Here is a 17,787-nt window from a genome sequence, read left to right on the forward strand (position 1 = left end):
CCTTTACTGGCAGTCTATTTGTCCACAGTGTGAAACAAGAACATATCCCAAGAAATTTGTCTCCCAACACCATTTCACATCCCTGTGCTTTATAAGTAAATGTTTTATCAAAATCTGCTACTTTTTTGAATGTTTTCTGGAGGTGTGTAATGATTTCAAAAGAATCCTTAGAACATGATTGAACTATGATTCCTTCAATGTTTGGGTATGAATGCCCTGTTTTTCACTCAGATTTTGAGCATATATACTGTTTGATAAGAGTTAAATGATTTAGTGGTCTCTTTTCCTATATAATATCATTTGTTTATGCCCCATACAAATGAGTAACAGTGTAGTCAGCAGCAAAGTTAAAACACAGCAATGAAACCTTTTCAATGTTTTTGTCTCTCAGCCTTCCACTTCCAGCCTAATCCCGCCCGCATCCCCTGGCCATCGTTTGTCTCCTGTTCCCCTCCAGAAAGTGAAGGATGACGACAGTGCAGACATCATTTCTGAGTCTTCGGATAATTCTGTCTTTATTTCCATGAGCCCCAGCCTTCAAAGGGATGAGCACGTTCTCTCTGTGAAAGAAGGAAAGAAGAAGGAAAAAGGAAAGAAATAGAAAAATGTATTTTATTTTATTTATTTGGTGCTTTTCTATACCGGCGTTCATGATACAATCATATCATGTCATTTTACATGGAACAGGGGAACAATAAACCTTAAATATTAACATAGCGAAGAAAGGCAGAAGTTACAATAGAACAGGGGTGCTGGAAATGGGGGAAGAAGAAGACAAAGCATAAGTAACTCAATGGCAATAAGAGCAATTATTTACATAGTGCTGAATGTATAGTAATGGTTGGAATGGTGAATCAGTGAGTTTCGGGAAAGGCTTGTTTAAATAACCAAGTCTTAAGCCTTTTTCTAAATGTCAATAGGCAGGGTGCTTGTCTGACTTCGGGGGGGATAGTGTTCTATATGGTAGGTCCCGCAGTGGAGAAAGCCCGTTCTCTGGATACTAGATGGAGTGTGGATTTGGTTGGGGGGGGGGGGGGGCGTGCAGGGAACCTCTATAGGCTTCTCTGATAGGTCGAGATGAGGTGTGTAGTTTGAGTGGGAGTTGAAGGTTGAGAGGGGCTTGGTTATGGATGGTTTTGTGGATGATGGTGAGGAATTTGGGTAGAATTCTGAAACGTATTGGTAGCCAGTGTAGATTTTTTAGAATGGGAGAGATATGGTCTCTTCTGCAGGAGTTTGTCAGGATTCTGGCCACCGCGTTTTGAAGCATCTGAAGAGGTTTGATGGAAGAGGTGGGGAGACCTAGCAAAATGGAGTTGCAGTAGTCTATCTTGGAGAATATTACGGCTTGGAGGACAGTTCTGAAGTCTTGAAAGTGAAGAAGTGGTTTAATTCTTTTTAGTACCTGCAGTTTATAGAAGCAATCCTTGGTTGTGTGGTTAATGAATGTTTTTAAGTTCAGACAGTTGTCAATTAATACTCCCAGGTCTCTTGCTTGGGTGACAAAGGTATTAGTGAGTGACTTTTGAGGAGTATTACTGTCATCTGGGGAAATGAGGAGGAGTTCAGTCTTGGCAGAATTGAGTATTAGGTTTAGGTTAGAGAGGAGGAGGGTGATCTCTCGGAGGCAATTTTCCCAGTGCTTGAGTGTTTTTGTAATGGATTCTGTAATGGGGATCAAGATTTGCAAGTCGTCAGCGTATAGGAAGTGTTTTAGTTTAAGGTTAGTTAGCAGCTGGCACAGGGAAAGGAGGTATATGTTGAAGAGTGGGGATAAGGATGAACCCTGGGGAACTCCTAGTGAGGACTTGAAGCGAGGGACTCCTTATTGTTGATTCTGACTTTGTAACCTCTGTTACTGAGGAAAGATTTGAACCATGTAAAGGCAGTTCCTGTTATTCCGATGTCAGATAGTCGGTTGAGGAGGATGGAGTGGTTTACGGTATCGAAAGCCGTTGAGAGGTCAAGGAGAATTTGTCCAGACCCATGATAAGGTGATCTGTCAGAGATGAGTAGGGTTTCGGTGCTTAGTGCCTTACGGAACCCGTATTGGGTTGGGTGAAATATTTTGTGCTCTTCAAGATAATCTGACAGTTGAGAGTTGACTAGTTTTTCCATGATCTTGGCTACAAAAAGTAGATTGGAAATAGGGTGGAAGTTATTGGGTTCCTTTGGATCCAGGTTTGTTTTTTTTTAGCAGAGGTTTAAGAGAGGCGAGTTTTAGGGCGTCTGGGAAGATTCCTTGTGACAACGAGCAGTTTATGATATCAGCCAGAGGTTTGGAAATGGTGTCAGGTACTAGCAGGAGCAGTTTTGTTGGGATTTGGTCATAGGGATGGGTAGAGGGTTTCATTTTCTTTAATAGAGTTTGAATCTCCAGAGCTGTAGTTGGTTCAAACGATTCAAGAGAGATTCCCTTATTTTGGAGGTGCTAGGTGCTAGTAGAAGAGGAGGGGGTGGGGGTAGGAGAGAAGAGGTTGAGATTTTGCTTTGGAAGAAGAGTGCCAGTTCGTCGGCTTTGGATTGTGCTTGGTTGTTAGGAATAGATGGTGCGCTGGATTGTGTTAGTTCGGATATGTAGGAGAATAGTGCTTTAGCGTCGAAAGCTAGGTCGTGAATCCTTTGAGCATAGAAATCCCTTTTTGACCGTAAGGTGGAGTTCCTGTAGAGGTGGAGGGCAGATTTGTATGTGGATAGTGTGCTAGGGCATGGGGCTTTGCGCCATTTGTTTTTTCTGTCTGAGGCTTTGTTTAAGTTTTCAGAGATCGTTGGTGAACCACGGTTGTCTCCTTTGAGAGGTGGGATCGATTTTTTTTGGTTGACAGAGGACATAATTTATTTGCTACTGTCTCTGTGATGTTGCTCCAGGATAGTAGAGCTGAGTTGGGGTTTGAGAGGTCTATGTAAGGAAGTTCTTTGGCTAGGTGATTGCTGAGGACATTGGAAGAGCATGATCTCCTATAGAGAAACGATGATTGAAGGGGGTGAGTAATGGGGGTTTCTGCCAATGAGAAAGTGGCGGAGATTAAGGAGTGGTCTGACCAGGGGACCGGAGTGCATTCAGGGGGGGATGAGTGTGTGAGGCCAGAGTTTGTGGAAATAAGGTCCAGGGTGTGGCCAGCTTTGTGGGTGGGCTTGTTGATAATCTGCTTGAAGCCCATAGCTGAAAGGGAGGTGAGAAAAGCCTCACAGTTGGTTTATTTATTTATTTTTAGGTTTTTTTTTAAACCTTGACAGATTACCTCATCATGGGCCTCGACAAAGGCCAGGCCTATCTATTGATCCTCTTGGACCTCTCAGCCGCCTTTGACACTGTTAACCATGCTATGCTCCTTAACCAGCTATCGAACATCGGCATAACAGGCACTGCATTGGCCTGGTTCAATACATTCTTGAGAAACAGAGGCTATAAGGTCAAAATACACAACAAAGAATCTAAGTGCTACCCTTCATCTCTAGGAGTCCCGCAAGGCTCATCCCTCTCACCTACACTCTTTAACATCTACCTTCTCCCTCTCTGCCAGTTACTAACTAACCTGAACCTAAAATACTATCTTTACGCTGACGATGTCCAGATTGTGATCCCCATCAAAGAATCCATCAAAAAAACCCTAGATCTATGGGAAACATGCCTTCGAGAAATCAACTCCCTCCTCTCCAGTCTGAATTTAATCCTAAATTCTTCAAAAACGGAACTCCTTCTCATATCCACGGAGAACGGCAACATCACCACAAATCCTTCAGCAAACTTACAAATAACCCAAGTGAGAGATCTGGGAGCGATCATTGATAATCGGCTAAACCTAAAAGCTTTTATAAACCAAACCACCAAGGACTGCTTTCATAAACTGCATGTCCTAAAAAGAATAAAACCACTGTTCCACAACCATGACTACAGAACAATCTTACAAGCAATAATCTTCTCTAAGTTAGACTATTGCAACTCTTTATTATTAGGTCTCCCATCATCGCATACTAAACCTCTTCAGATGGTTCAAAACACGGCAGCCAGAATATTGACAAATACACGGAGAAGAGATCACATCTCCCCAATCCTCAAAGACCTACACTGGCTGCCGATTCATTATAGAATCTTATATAAGTCCATCACCACAATATACAAAGCTATCCAACAAATCGCTCCGCTCAACCTACAAATCCCTTTCAAAAAACATACATCCTCCAGACCCATAAGAGAGTACTATAAGGAATCTCTACAGGTACCTCATTCCAAAACCTCCCTTCATGTAACCTTCAGAGACAGGGCATTCTCCACAGCAGGACCTCCTCTTTGGAACTCCATCCCACCGGAGCTACGGCAGGAACCTTGCCTCCCAACATTCAGGAAAAGACTCAAAACGTGGCTATTTAAAAAAGCCTTCCCAGACTCGGATTAAATCATAACTCACCTTTAACCAACGTCCAATCACTACCCTTACGCAGAAAACCATAACTTCCTATCACTACCCTTACGTAAAAAACTACAAAAGTTCAAATGGACATGGCCTAGTAAATACCCTAATCTTTGTAAATGTACCCCGTCAAATTTCGGTTAATATATTCTGTTAAATTTCCTATCATTTTTCACTGCTCCTAGTTGTACTTATCCCTGTTTTATTGTAACTGTAACTGTTTTTCGTTCAGCACCTGTTATTTATTTCGTTCACTGCAACTTTTATCACTCCCCTGTTTATTGTAAACCGGCATGATGTGACACTCTCACGAATGCCGGTATAGAAAAAACTAAAATAAATAAATATATATATATATATATATATATTTTATCCATCTCATTCAAAAGTGTATTCACTATGGAGCACAGCTGTGTTTCAGTGAGCAGCCATGACTTTTCCATGGTCTCTTCTGCTGTTGCAGACCTAAGGAGGGCTAACAGAACGAAGCAACATTAACTGTGAAACCTGGATCAACTGTGAGGGAAGCAGAGGTTGCAAGCGGGTGAGTTTCCAGTGGAGAGTGCCTCTGAAATGTCATTTCTAGAAACTTTATTTCTTTTGCTATCATGTCAGCCATATAGGCCCTTGTGCAGCAAAGCAATGATATCAACAGGCCCACTTTTAGCGTCCTGTGCTGTAAAGATAGAGGCTTTCTTACACTTAAGTCCCAATTGCTTACATCACACCTCAACCTGATGGTGATAGAGCAAGCCAGAGATGCAAAGCATGATTCTTTCTGCTCTAATCTCTGAAAGGTACGTTTTTTGCACATTTGGTTATAAGGGTTCGCTATATTATTTCATGCGTAATATTTGAAACATTTGTTGAAATACCGAAACCTCTTTGACATCCACGGTTATATGTTCAGGAGTTCAGATTGTGAGCCAGAAGCAAAGCAAAATGTCTGTTGAGAATGGGCTCCTCACGACTATGGATTAGAGAGGGTTGCATTAGATCAAGAATCTTACACGGCATGTCTGTCGTGAGAGAGCGAGCCAGAGATGCAGAGCATGATTCTTTCTGCTCTTATCTCTGAAAGGTACGTTCCTTGCACATTTGGTTACTAGGGTTCGCTATTTTATTTCATACGTAATATTTGAAACATTTGTTGAAATACCGAAACCGCTTTGACATCCACATTTATTTGTTTAGGAGTTGAGATTGTCATAAGCGGGTGGTTCTGTGCACTTATCCTAGGCTCCCACCTAATGTGGTATTGGCTTTCAACCTTAACTAGTGGATTGTCCTTCCAGCATTCTTTCCCAGGCCACATGACCACAAAGGTGAACAAGCACTATACAGATAGCAGGAGGTTCTCTTGCAATCCTATCTGGAATGGACTAAAGCCCATAAAGTCCATTCAGCTTTGTTATACTCAGGCAAGCCTGAACATGGTGAGCCATATCAAAGTTCATAGTTCTCACAGCCATAACTTTGTTGGTAGCCCAGCTAAGGTCAGTCTCCATGAAAGAGATCCGCAAGGCTGTGACATGGCGTTCTCTCCACACAGTCACATCAAATTGTTTGGATAGAGATACCTGATGCAACAAAGTTTGGCCAGTCTGTCCTGTAGAGTGAATCTGTGATATAGAGCTCATCTCCATCCTTCCTAGGGCCTGTTTTATTTTTTCCTAGGCTGTTCTTATGAAAGACAGAAAATATAAAAGTTTTTTTTGTCATCAAAAAAGGTTTTTGCCCATTGATGCTTGAGGGTTTTCCTTTTTTTTTTTTTTTCCCCTGTTCTGGTCTGTAGCTAGGGATTCCCCATATGCAAGGACTGCCATCCTGCTTGTCCTCAGAACATCTATTACAGTAAGCAATTCGGCTTTCTTTAATTTTATTTTATTTATTTATTTATTTATTTATTTGTGGTTTTTATATAGCGGACTTCGTAGGATAACATCAGTTCGGTTTACATTATAACTTCAAAATCAGCAAAACAGAGGCTTTACATAGAACGTATAGGAAGACAGTGAATAAAATAAAATTAAATAAACTATATAATGAACGAGGCTTAAATAGAGGTTGTTGGATAGCTGAGATGGTATTGAGAGAAATGGTTGGGGGATGGAGTGGGGGAAAGAAAGAAAGGGGTAGAGGGAGGATGAAGATGGACGGAATGTATAGAGGGGATGGGGTTTGTATATTGCATATAGGGAGGGGAATGAAGAGTTGAAAGGGTTGCATGGGGGAGGGAAAGGAGGAGTTGCAAAGACTGCAAGGAACTATTTACAATAAATGCATTGGGGAGGAAGTAGCGCATATGATTATAAAACTATATACAGAGTGTACATTATTGAAGATATGTAAGTTAAGGCAGGAAGTTGAAAATCCAAGATGGTAGCAACTAAGAGAGGGAGTTATCTTATGAGGGATCTGTTAGGGGCAGGGACGCGGGAGAGGAGGGGTGGGGAGGGTAGAGGCATTGTGTGGCAGGGAGAGTGTTTTGTTGGCAAAGAAGATTGAGGGGTGAGCAAAATGAGTGAGTTTTGGTGATATGTACTATTGAATGCCTTTGTGAAAAGCCATGTTTTGAGTTTTTGTTTAAATGTTTGATGGCAAGCCTCTTGGCGTAGATCTACTGGCATAGTGTTCCAAAGGGTTGGTCCTGTTACGGAGAGTAGACGAGCTCTAGCTGCGGCCAGTTTGGTGGTTTTGTGAGAGAGGGTTAGCATGGTTGCATGATATTGGTGTCTTGTTGGAATTTAAGGGAACCGTTAAGCCAGTACATTTCTGGGTTGTAAAGGGCTTTGTGAATGAGAGAGAGGGATTTGTACTGAATACGAGAAGTAATAGGGAGCCAGTGAAGGTTCATGAGTATGGGGGTTATATGCTCATTTCTGCGTGTGTTGGTTATGATTCGAGCAGTGGTGTTTTGTAGAATTTGTAAGGGTTATATAGCTTCTCGGAATTTTGAACGAATAACACTCCACCTATGTGGCGGATTGGCCATGCAGTTACATAACTCATAAGGGAGCTGACAAAAACTAACTTACATTGCATGCATTTAATTATTATAGTGGTGGTTCAGCTGGCAAAAGACTGCCACCTTGGCTACAGATGTTTGTATTATGATGGGGTTAAATGGATGAAAGCAAAAATGACACAGAAAAAATCCTGCCACATTCATATTGCAGAATATAAGCAGCCTCCCTGGTGCCTGGGAGTAGAGAGCAAGATACTATTGGTGTAGGATTGGAGATGCAGAGTCTGCATACCATATTGTTTCCTTGTATAGTGTGGTGCCATAATAGCCTCAGCTGTGTTTGAATATTGGCAGCAAGGGTATTTCCTTTTAGAGCAGATAGGTTTTCTCGGTCATTTATTATACTCCTGGAGTCTTGTGTAGGAGTATCATATTTTGCTGAGAGGAATCAGCTGCTTCCTGCGTTGGTTGGATATCTCTCTCATATACATAAATATTTTGACCTGAAACAGGAAACAGTCTTAAATATATTGAAAATTTCAGAAAAGTTTATTTTCAATGTACTTTCTAATTTACTTCTTTAATCTGTAAATAGTTTCACTTGAAATGGGGACATTTTTGTGAAACTTCCGTGAAATTTTCAATGTGGCTTGTTTGACTTTTTGTGAGTGTAAAAATGGAACAAATATTTCTTCTCTTCCACTACAAACTATGGAGATCTAATTATGAATTTTTTCCTCCTGTTAAACAGAAACTGGATGTCTGTAAGTCTCTAGGATCAGATGAGTGTGTACGGGGTCCCAGCTACTGGTGTAAAACCATGGAGACAGCAGCACGGTGTAATGTAAGTCACCAGGGCTTCACTGTTCATATCCTGAAGAATACTGCTCATACTGCTATGCTGTTTAAATTATTGAGCAAGAGTTAGTATCTACCAATAAGTGAACACTATCATGCTTTGGTTATGTTAAGGTATAAAACCTTAAATGAGCTAAAGATTACTTTTATCCCACTACAGTGTATATCCTGGAGTAGCTAATTGTGGTGATCAATTTAAAAATGTTTGTATTCATGCTATTATGTAATATTTATATTAGCTGATACTTGCAGCAACTCTTTCCCCTTTTGGGTGTGTCCTGTCCCTGGCAGTGAATTTGCAATCATCGTACTGCTGACGACATTGTGGACAGGGCTCCTGATGGGGTCCTGGCTCAGGCCAGCAAGCTGCCAGAACAGATCTCATAAAAGCACATTTAGGGGGTCATTTTCAAAGGAGTTACGCATTGAAATGTGACATACTATCGTAGCAATTTTCAAAAGCTAGTATTTACTCGAGTAAAGTGCACTTACTTGAGTAAATCCTATGGACAATTCAATGGCATATATTGTAGCAATTTTGAAAAGCCCACTTACTTGAGTAAAGTGTATTTACTCGAGCAAAAACCAGTTTTGCTCGAGTAAATGCTTTTGAAAATCTGGCCCATAGAGTTTCCACTGACTAGCTGCAAGCAGGCTATTGGTGATTATTGGTCCTGCTTTCCTGTGGAATGCTTTCTCCTGCTTCCAGCTTTCTCCTGCTTCCAGTCTGGCCACATCTGCTGTGCTCTGCACAGCAGATGTGGCCAGAAGGGAGTGGCAGGCCTAAAGGAAAATTGGTTCTTACCTGCTTTCATTTTTGTAGTACCGCGGATCAGTCTAGACTCCTGGGTTTATTCATCCCTGTCAGCAGATGGAGACAGAGAAAGTTTCACTGACACTGTTTCATAATCTCTGCTGCCACCTGCAGTTTCTCAGTATTGATCTGTACCCAGTAGGGATGTGAATCGTGTGATCGATCGTCTTAACGATCGATTTTGGCTGAGGGGGGGGGAATCTGATCGTCTTAGTTTTGTAGGTTAAAAAATCATTTTATCGGGGGAGGGGGGACATAGTGAGGGCAAAGGTAGCACCGGCGCCATTTTGAATATTGGCAAATCGGCCCGAGTGCAGAAGGTCACTCCTGGACCCCCGCTGGACTTTTGGCAAGTCTTGTGGGGGTCAGGAGGTCCCCCCAAGCTGGCCAAAAGTCCCTGGGGGTCCAGTGGGGGTCCGGGAGCAATCTCCTGCACTCGTGACGTCAGGTCACAGGAACCAAAATGGCGCCGGCGCTACCTTTGCCCTGTCATATGGTAAGGGCAAAGGGCCACCGGCACCATTTCTCTTAACGTAGCCGTGGCCCAAGAGTGGGAGATCGCGCCGGGACCCCCCCACTGGACCCCAGGTAATTTAAAACATTTTGGGGGGGTTCAGGAGGGTGGGGGATTTCTTTTAAAGGGTCGGGTGGGTTTTAGGGTTGTTTTGGTGTGCCAGTTTTCCCGCCCTCTCCCTCCCCCAATTTACGATTTTTGACGATAAATCGGGGGAATTGTTATTGTATCGCGGCTCTAACGATTTTTGACGATTTAAAATATATCTGACAATTGTTTTAAATCGTCAAAAAACGATTCACATCCCTAGTACCCAAGCACATAAACATTTGGAAGACTTTTTTCAAGGTTTTACAAGTTTTGCAATGCCCTGGGCCAATTGTCACTGGCATATTGCTCCCCAACCAGAAAATGTGGTATCATTAGTAAGAATTACCCAATCCAGAACCTCCAGATCGACCCTCATGGACCAGATTGGATGACTGCAGCCACCTAGCCAGACTGACCCGCACATGACCATCAAATGAGATGGGCATATGAAAACCTCAGACAACAGAGCTCTCTGTAGCGATCTCATATGGGCAAAATACCACAGCACTAACTACAGCATTGAGGCCATCAAGCAGAGAACCTGCAAAAAATTCCAAGCTCTGGGAACCTGCAAAGCCAACAGACTTGCATCTGTAACTTGCAGGCTCTCTCCTCCGAGAGGAACACCTTGCCCTTCAGCATGTTGAACTGAGCCCCCAAGTATTCTAGGGTCCGAGATGGGGGATCAGCTGGCTTTTTGCCAAATTCACCATCCAGCCTAGGTTATTACATTGTGCACCACCACACGACAAGCAACTTCAGACTTTGCTCTCATGACTCATTCATCTAGATAAGGGTGTACCAGGACCCCCTTGTGCCACGCTGCAACGCCGCCACCACCACTATTACCTTGGTGAATGTGCGGGGTACTGGGGAGAGCCTGAAACTGGAAATGCTGACCCCAGTACCTTGAACCTCAGGAACCACTGGTGATCCGGACAAATGGGGATATGTAGGTAGGCCTCAGTCAGATCCAAAGAAGCCAGGAACTCATCCTTGTGCACCACTGCGATTACCGACCGCAGTTTCCGTCTGAAACCTCGGGACCATTAGCACCACATTTACCCATGTTAAATCCGGAATGGGACAAAAAGAGCCTTCTTTCATTGGAACTACGAAGTAGATGGAATATCAACCTTTGCCTCGTTTGCTCCTCATAACCAGAACCACCACTTCTAAGGCCCATAACCTGTCTAATGTCCCCCAGACCACCTGATGCTTTTCCAACGACCTGCAGGGGGAAACTAGAAACAAGTCACGAACGAACTGAGCAAATTTTAATAATTTATAATAAGCCATCTCTTATTATGCTGAGGACCCACTGATCCTGAGTGATCTTGGTCCACTCCCTGTAAAATCTTGCTAGATAACCCCCCTATAAAAAGAAAAGCGGAGTGGACTGGCTTCGTCTCATTTTGAGGATTTGGCTCCAGCAGCCCCACTATTGGAGGAAGCTCTGAATGGCTGCTGACACCCTCGAAAGGACTGCCCCCAGGACTGACCTCAAGAAGAGAACTGCTTTTGTGAGGTTGGTGCTCCTCTCGCCTGACGCGGCCTCCTAATATCCCAAAAACACAACAGAGATTGAAAAAGCCACTTGCCCTTAGGCTTATCCTCCGGCAACTTATGCACCATATTTTCACCCAGGTCCTTCATCAAGTGCTCCAGATCCTCACCATACAAGAAGCACCCCTTAAAAGGCAGCAAGCCTAAAAGAGATTTAAATGAAACATCCACTGACCAGTTGCATAACCACAATAGCCACCTGGCTGACACTGTGGAACCCATAATACAGGAGGACGTTCTGACCAAGTCATACAAGGCATCCGCCACATAAGCAACAGATGCCTCCAAGCGCTCTGCTTTATCTGCTTTGACACCCGAATTTGCCTGCCCGTCCTGAAACTGTTGAACCCAACGCAGGCAAGCCCTTTGCATGAAGCTGGAGCAGATAGCCACCCACAGACTCAGGGCAGATACCTCAAAAATCCTTTCGAACTGAATTTCCAACTTCCTGTCTTCAACATTCTGCAACAAGGATAGTCATCGTCTTTGTGACTGAAACCGCAGCGTCCACCTTTGGAAGGGAAAAGAGCTCCAAAGTCTGTTCCGGCAATGGATAGAGCTTAGCCATCGTCCTTCCCACTTGCAAGCCAGAGTCAGGCGCTCCCCATTCTCAATCCACCATCTTTTTCACAGACTTATGATAGGGGAAAGCTTATGGGGGAGCCTGAAGCCCATCCAGAACAGTATCTCTGGAATTTGTTGCCAACTCTGGAATTTGTTGCCAGAGAATGTGGTTCGTGCAGTTAGTATAGCTGTGTTTAAAAAAGGATTGGATAAGTTCTTGGAGGAGAAGTCCATTACCTGCTATTAAGTTCACTTAGAGAATAGCCACTGCCATTAGCAATGGTTACATGGAATAGACTTAGTTTTTGGGTACTTGCCAGGTTCTTATGGCCTGGATTGGCCACTGTTGGAAACAGGATGCTGGGCTTGATGGACCCTTGGTCTGACCCAGTATGGCATTTTCTTATGTTCTTATCCGCACCTTCCATAACTGAGTCTTTCTGTGGGAGTTTCAGCCCTCGTTCCTCCAAAACCTGAGGAATCAAAGGGCCTAACTCCTTCAGGAATAGAGCACTTTAAGGTAATCACCCTTCAAGACTAGAAGACTATCTAGATCATCCATGAGATACTCTGACGTCATCTGGATCAATACCCTGATCCTGTGACAAGGACTCTTGTGTCCCGGGGTCCCCCTGAGACCCAACAGTCATCGGTCTGCTTCAGCAAACCCAGGACAACACGAACGCTGTCCCAGTGGAGGGTTCCAACGTCGGGATTGCTCAGATGCCAGATTGTGCCTCTGACACACTAGAGCAGCGGTTCTCAACCTGTGGGTCGCGACCCCTTTGGGGGTCGAATGACGATTTGCTAGGGGTCGCCTAAGAGACCATCGGAAATATGGGTTTTTTGTCGCTCCTCGAGTCACTCCCTCCCCTCACCGGATGCAGTAAAAAAGTTCATTCTGCGCTCCCTTGCTCCCCGATTGGCCGGTGCTGGGCAAAAGGGGCTTGCCAAAAGCAAAGCCAAAGCAAGCTCCTTTTGCCCAGCACCGGCCAATCGGGCAGCGCGCCCTCACTTCTCGAGTCACTCCCTCCTGCTGTAAATGTTGGAATGCGTTGGAAGAGGGGTAGTCTTATATGGCGAGTATATCCCAAACTCTATATTTTAACTGTAAATGTTGGGGGTCGTCTTATATGCCGGAAAATACGGTATATACAGTACAGTTATTTAGGCCTATGAACGAAAATAATTTTACGGTTGGGGTCGCCCCATAGTGGGGAATTGTATTAAAAGGGTTGCAGAACTATAAAGGTTGAGAACCGCTGCACTAGAGGGTGAGATTGGCTACTGAAACCTGCCTGCTGAGCTAAATATGATTCATGCAGCAGGAGAACAAAATCAGCAGAAAAGGTCAGAGGAGCCTGAGAGCTGAGAGGGCACAGTCTCCGCGGATGCAGGCACTGGCAGATCTAAGCGCACTGCCGTGTTCCGCACATCAGCACTTCACAGAAACCCTCGGGAGAGAGCCCGAACAGTTCTTGCCTCTTGCGGTTGCCGAAGTGTTTGGCGGACCCTCTCCGCCCCCCAAAATGCAGGCTGCACATAAACTAAAGTGGCTGAGCTGTTCCGATCCTGCACCACACGTGCAGCAAACAGAGCCGTGAACCTGGCTGAAAATGGCTGGAAACCCCCCTCTGCTGAGCTCAAACAAATGCACAAATGGGAGCAAAAAACACAGGGGCGGATTTTAAAAGGCCTGCGCGCGCCGGCGCACCTATTTTGCATAGGCCGCCGGCGCGCGTAAGTCCCGGGGCTTTCGAAAAGGGGCGGGAGGGGGCGTGTCCGGGGGCGTTCCCGAAATGATGCAGCGTTTCGGGGGCGGACCCAGGGCGTTGCGCCAGCCCGGGGGCGTGGTCGAGGCCTCCGGACCAGCCCCCGGGACCGGAGGACGGAGCGGGGCTGCCGGCTGGCGCGCGCAAAGTTACGCCTGCTTTCAGCAAGCGTAACTTTGCCGACAAAGGTAGGGGGGGTTTAGATAGGGCCGGGGGGGGGGTGGGTTAGGTAGGGGAAGGGAGGGAAAGGTGGGGGGAGGGCGAAGGAAAGTTCATTCCGAGGCCGCTCCGAAATCGGAGCGGCCTCGGAGGGAACAGGCAGCGTGCGCTGGGCTCGGCGCGTGCAGGTTGCACAAATGTGCACCCCCTTGTGCGCGCCGACCCCAGATTTTATAAGATACGCGCAGCTACGCGCGTATCTTATAAAATCCAGCATACTTTTGTTTGCGCCTGGTGCGCGAACAAAAGTACGCGATCGCGTATTTTTTAAAGATCTACCCCACACTGAATACCCACTACAAACACAGGAGACAGCCTTACCTTTTTTTTTCTTTTTAAAACAGCTTTAAAACTGATGTCAGCCTCTCCTCTGCAGAGAACACGGAGCTGTCCAGCTCAGGCTCAGCAAAAGGCAAAAAGAAAAATAAGGAGAGACTGAAACCAGAAATTTAAAGAAAGGCATGCTAATGAAAGAAAAAAAGATTCCAGCCGCCCTGAGCCTAAGCCACCTGAGCAGCCCTCGTGAAGGGGAGGGATCTAGACCACCAGACTTATATCCCACGGACTAAAGGAGCGAGCATACAAAAAGGTCATGGACCTCCAGCTTGTCCACCTCAACCAAACGGAGAAGGATCCACCAGGACCCAAACAACTCTGGAAGGAACGGTTCACACCCAAAAAAGAAAAAATTCACCAGATCTCAGAACTGCAAGTTTATGCACCAGCCACCATCTGCTGGAGACAGAGAAACACTGAGGAACTGCAGGTGGCACCAGGGATTATGAAGCAGTGTCAGTGAAACTTTTTCTGTCTCCATCTGCTGGCAGAGATGAATAAACCCAGGTGTCTGGACTGATCCAGGTAAGCACAGCAAAACCATCTTCTCTATGAGAAATAGAGGAGAGTCTGGAGCACAAAGTAATGAACAGATTTAAGAAGGTGCACCCATGGTGGGAGGGAAGGTGGATGTGGTTCAGGCTTTTCAGGAATCTGAGAGCTACATTGAATAGGGAGCTATGAGAATATGGTGGTGGTAATTCTGGTGCTGTTGGGTGATAAGTACAGGGTCATGTGCCTAGAAATCCTCCCCTGAGGAAGACAGAGTAATTCAGTAAAATTGTTATCTTTTAAAGGTCAAACTGTTATTTACTCCTGCAGGTAAAATAAAACAATGAAATTCTGCTTCACAGCAGCAAGTCACAAAATTTATTCAGAGTGCAGAAACACCTGTATTTCAACAGCAAAAACTGCCTTTTGCACTTCACCCTGCTGCATATGGTGATTCGTGTTTTACTGTTGAAAATGTTTTAATTTGAAGTGATTAAAACATTTATATTAAAGCAGACCTGACAAAATTAGATAGAGCTTTCCTATTGGCTGATACAAGCTTAATTTGTATAAACAAGCTTCAGGGGCAACTTTCTCTGATATGAAGGAGTTACGGGAGATGGGAGCCTGTCTATATTCTGAAAGAAAGAGGCTAGGCCATAGTTTGAGAACTTTTACAAATGTACCACTAAGACTTGTTTAACCTTTTTTCCTTTTCCTCAGGCGGTTGAGCACTGCAAGCACCACGTGTGGAACTAGATTATCTCCAGCTAAGCAAATTTGTTGAATTTTATTAATGCAAGGCACCTTGATCTGCAAGATGGAAATGATATTTTCCCCATGTTCCCTTTCTCTGGCCTCTTTGATTCCTGTTGCATTGTTGCAGCTTTTGGAGAATATTGGCTTGCAGTGCTAATCAGCGTTATAACAGTTCTTGTATATTTTTATGGAAGCTTTGTATGTTTAGTGCATGTTGGAGCTTTAGCAGTGGGATTAGAATAGACTTTAGAATGAGAAAAAATGTTAGAATGTTCTAAATTATGCCAATGCTAGGAAATGGTCATTTCTGCTTTTTTGATTTAGACATGGGTTTTCTGAACTGAAGAATTTAGGGCTACTCAACTACATAAACTGATTCATTTTGGTTTTTTTATATTGTCTGGAGAAAATTTGCTTAATCTAATGTAAAGATAAGACAAATTAAGATTTTTTTTCATCCTAGCTGCAGAAACTGTGGCTGTAAACTCTTTAGCCATTGGTTTTTATTTTGTGATTTCTGAAACAAAGTGGTGGTTTTAATAATTGTGGTGCAGCCCTTCACTTGCATTGCTGTTAATGTCAATTTCTTTTTATATTGCTTTGGAGTGCTAGACAGGCATAGAAAAATTTAAGATTTTTTAATCTATCTAGAACATGTTAGTGTTTTAGCAGTCGTTCAGCATTAGGAATGTGCTAAGTGACTGCTGCCCCTTTTTGGGTTGTGGATGTGAACACACTGGAATAGATACAAAGACATGAGTGAAGTTCAACGGATAGTAGACCTTTAGAAAACTATTTGTACATGAGTATATTTGCTGTGAACCTGCTCTAGACTTCCATTCTGTAACTCAAGAGACTAAACTTAAACAGAAGTTACCAGACACTATCTTGGATGGGTACAGTGCCTTGTAGGGATTATCTGTTCTTTGCTTTGTGTCCTAAATTTCTTGTGTTCTATTGGATGATAGCTTAAGTCATCTTTCGAACTAAATTGGCTAAGCACTAGTTACTAGGCAAAGGCTAAATATTCCCATTCTGAAGGGAAAAAAAAACCTATATCCTTGTCTGTTTTTTTTTCCCCTGAGAAGGTAAGGAGACATGGGCAATTAACACTGTAGTATATTGACCTTATATATTGCTATTGTAAGATTATATTAAAAATTAGAACTCCATTTTCTGTAAAATGTATCACCATTGCTACTGATTGTACAAAAGTGGATCACAATAGCTTTGATGTAATTACACTTAAATGAGGACCTGACCTTGAAGATAGATTACTTTTGTAAACTGCAGAAATGTTTAATGTTCAAAATATGTCGTTGGGAAAACAGGGCACTAGAGGACCACATTTGATGGAAAATTATGCAAGAGTTGTTTTAATAAGATTGTCTTGACTTTGCAGTAAAGCTTGTGTAATGGAGAACAATAAAATCTTTTAACCCTTAAATCCATGTGTGATTTTTAATTTTTGTTTAAACATTTAGGGGCGGATTTTAAAAGGCGCGCGAATAGCCTACTTTTGTTTGCGCTCCAGGCGCAAACAAAAGTACGCTGGATTTTAGCAGGTACGCGCGGAGCCGCGCGTATCTGCTAAAATCCTGGATCAGCGCGCGCAAGGCTATGGATTTTGTATAGCTGGCGCGCGCCGAGCCGCGCAGCCTACCCCCGTTCCCTCCAAGGCCGCTCCGAAATCGGAGCGGCCTCGGAGGGAACTTTCCTTTGCCCTCCCCTCACCTTCCCCTCCCTTCCCCTACCTAACCCACCCGCCCGGCCCTGTCTAAACCCCCCCCCTTACCTTTGTCGGGGGATTTACGCCTCCCAGAGGGAGGCGTAAATCCCCGCACGCCAGCGGGCCTCCTGCGCGCCGGGCCGCGACCTGGGGGCGGGTACGGAGGGCGCGGCCACGCCCCCGGACCGCCCCGGGCCGTAGCCACGCCCCCGTACCCGCCCCCAAAACGCTGCCGACACACCCCCGAAACGCCGCGACAACCGGGCCCGCCCCCGACACGCCCCCCTCGGAGAACCCCGGGACTTACGCGAGTCCCGGGGCTCTGCGCGCGCCGGGAGGCCTATGTAAAATAGGCTTCCCGGCGCGCAGGGCCCTGCTCGTGTAAATCCGCCCGGTTTTGGGCGGATTTACGCGAGCAGGGCTCTGAAAATCCGCCCCTTAAGGATTTGGATTTTGTTCTGGCATTGCTTCTTGTTCTCAGGATGAGGAATTCTAGTTAAAGCTTTGAATCCTCCTGTTCAGTCATTGGACTAGGAGTATGGATTGAGGCTACTAGTGTCTGCTGGGACACTGCAATCTTGTGATTTTTTTTTTTTTTTAAATGTGAAGGTTATTACAGTGCTTCCTTCAGCAGCGATGTATTGGTGACAAACTTATGTGCTGCTATTATCATTGATAAAGGCATGAGCAAGAT

At 44.5% G+C, this 17,787-nt stretch overlaps 1 long non-coding RNA gene across 1 annotated transcript; it reads left to right on the plus strand.

Annotated features, from left to right (window-relative positions):
- Positions 1-8,109: 8,109 nt before the first annotated feature.
- On the plus strand, positions 8,110-16,811 carry LOC115095379. The gene is made up of 2 exons (XR_003857754.1): positions 8,110-8,224; positions 15,329-16,811. It is a non-coding gene; the product is annotated as an uncharacterized LOC115095379 (long non-coding RNA).
- The last annotated feature ends 976 nt before the right edge of the window (positions 16,812-17,787 follow it).

Source organism: Rhinatrema bivittatum, chromosome 7, assembly GCF_901001135.1.
Source record: "Rhinatrema bivittatum chromosome 7, aRhiBiv1.1, whole genome shotgun sequence".
Lineage (NCBI taxonomy): Eukaryota > Metazoa > Chordata > Amphibia > Gymnophiona > Rhinatrematidae > Rhinatrema > Rhinatrema bivittatum.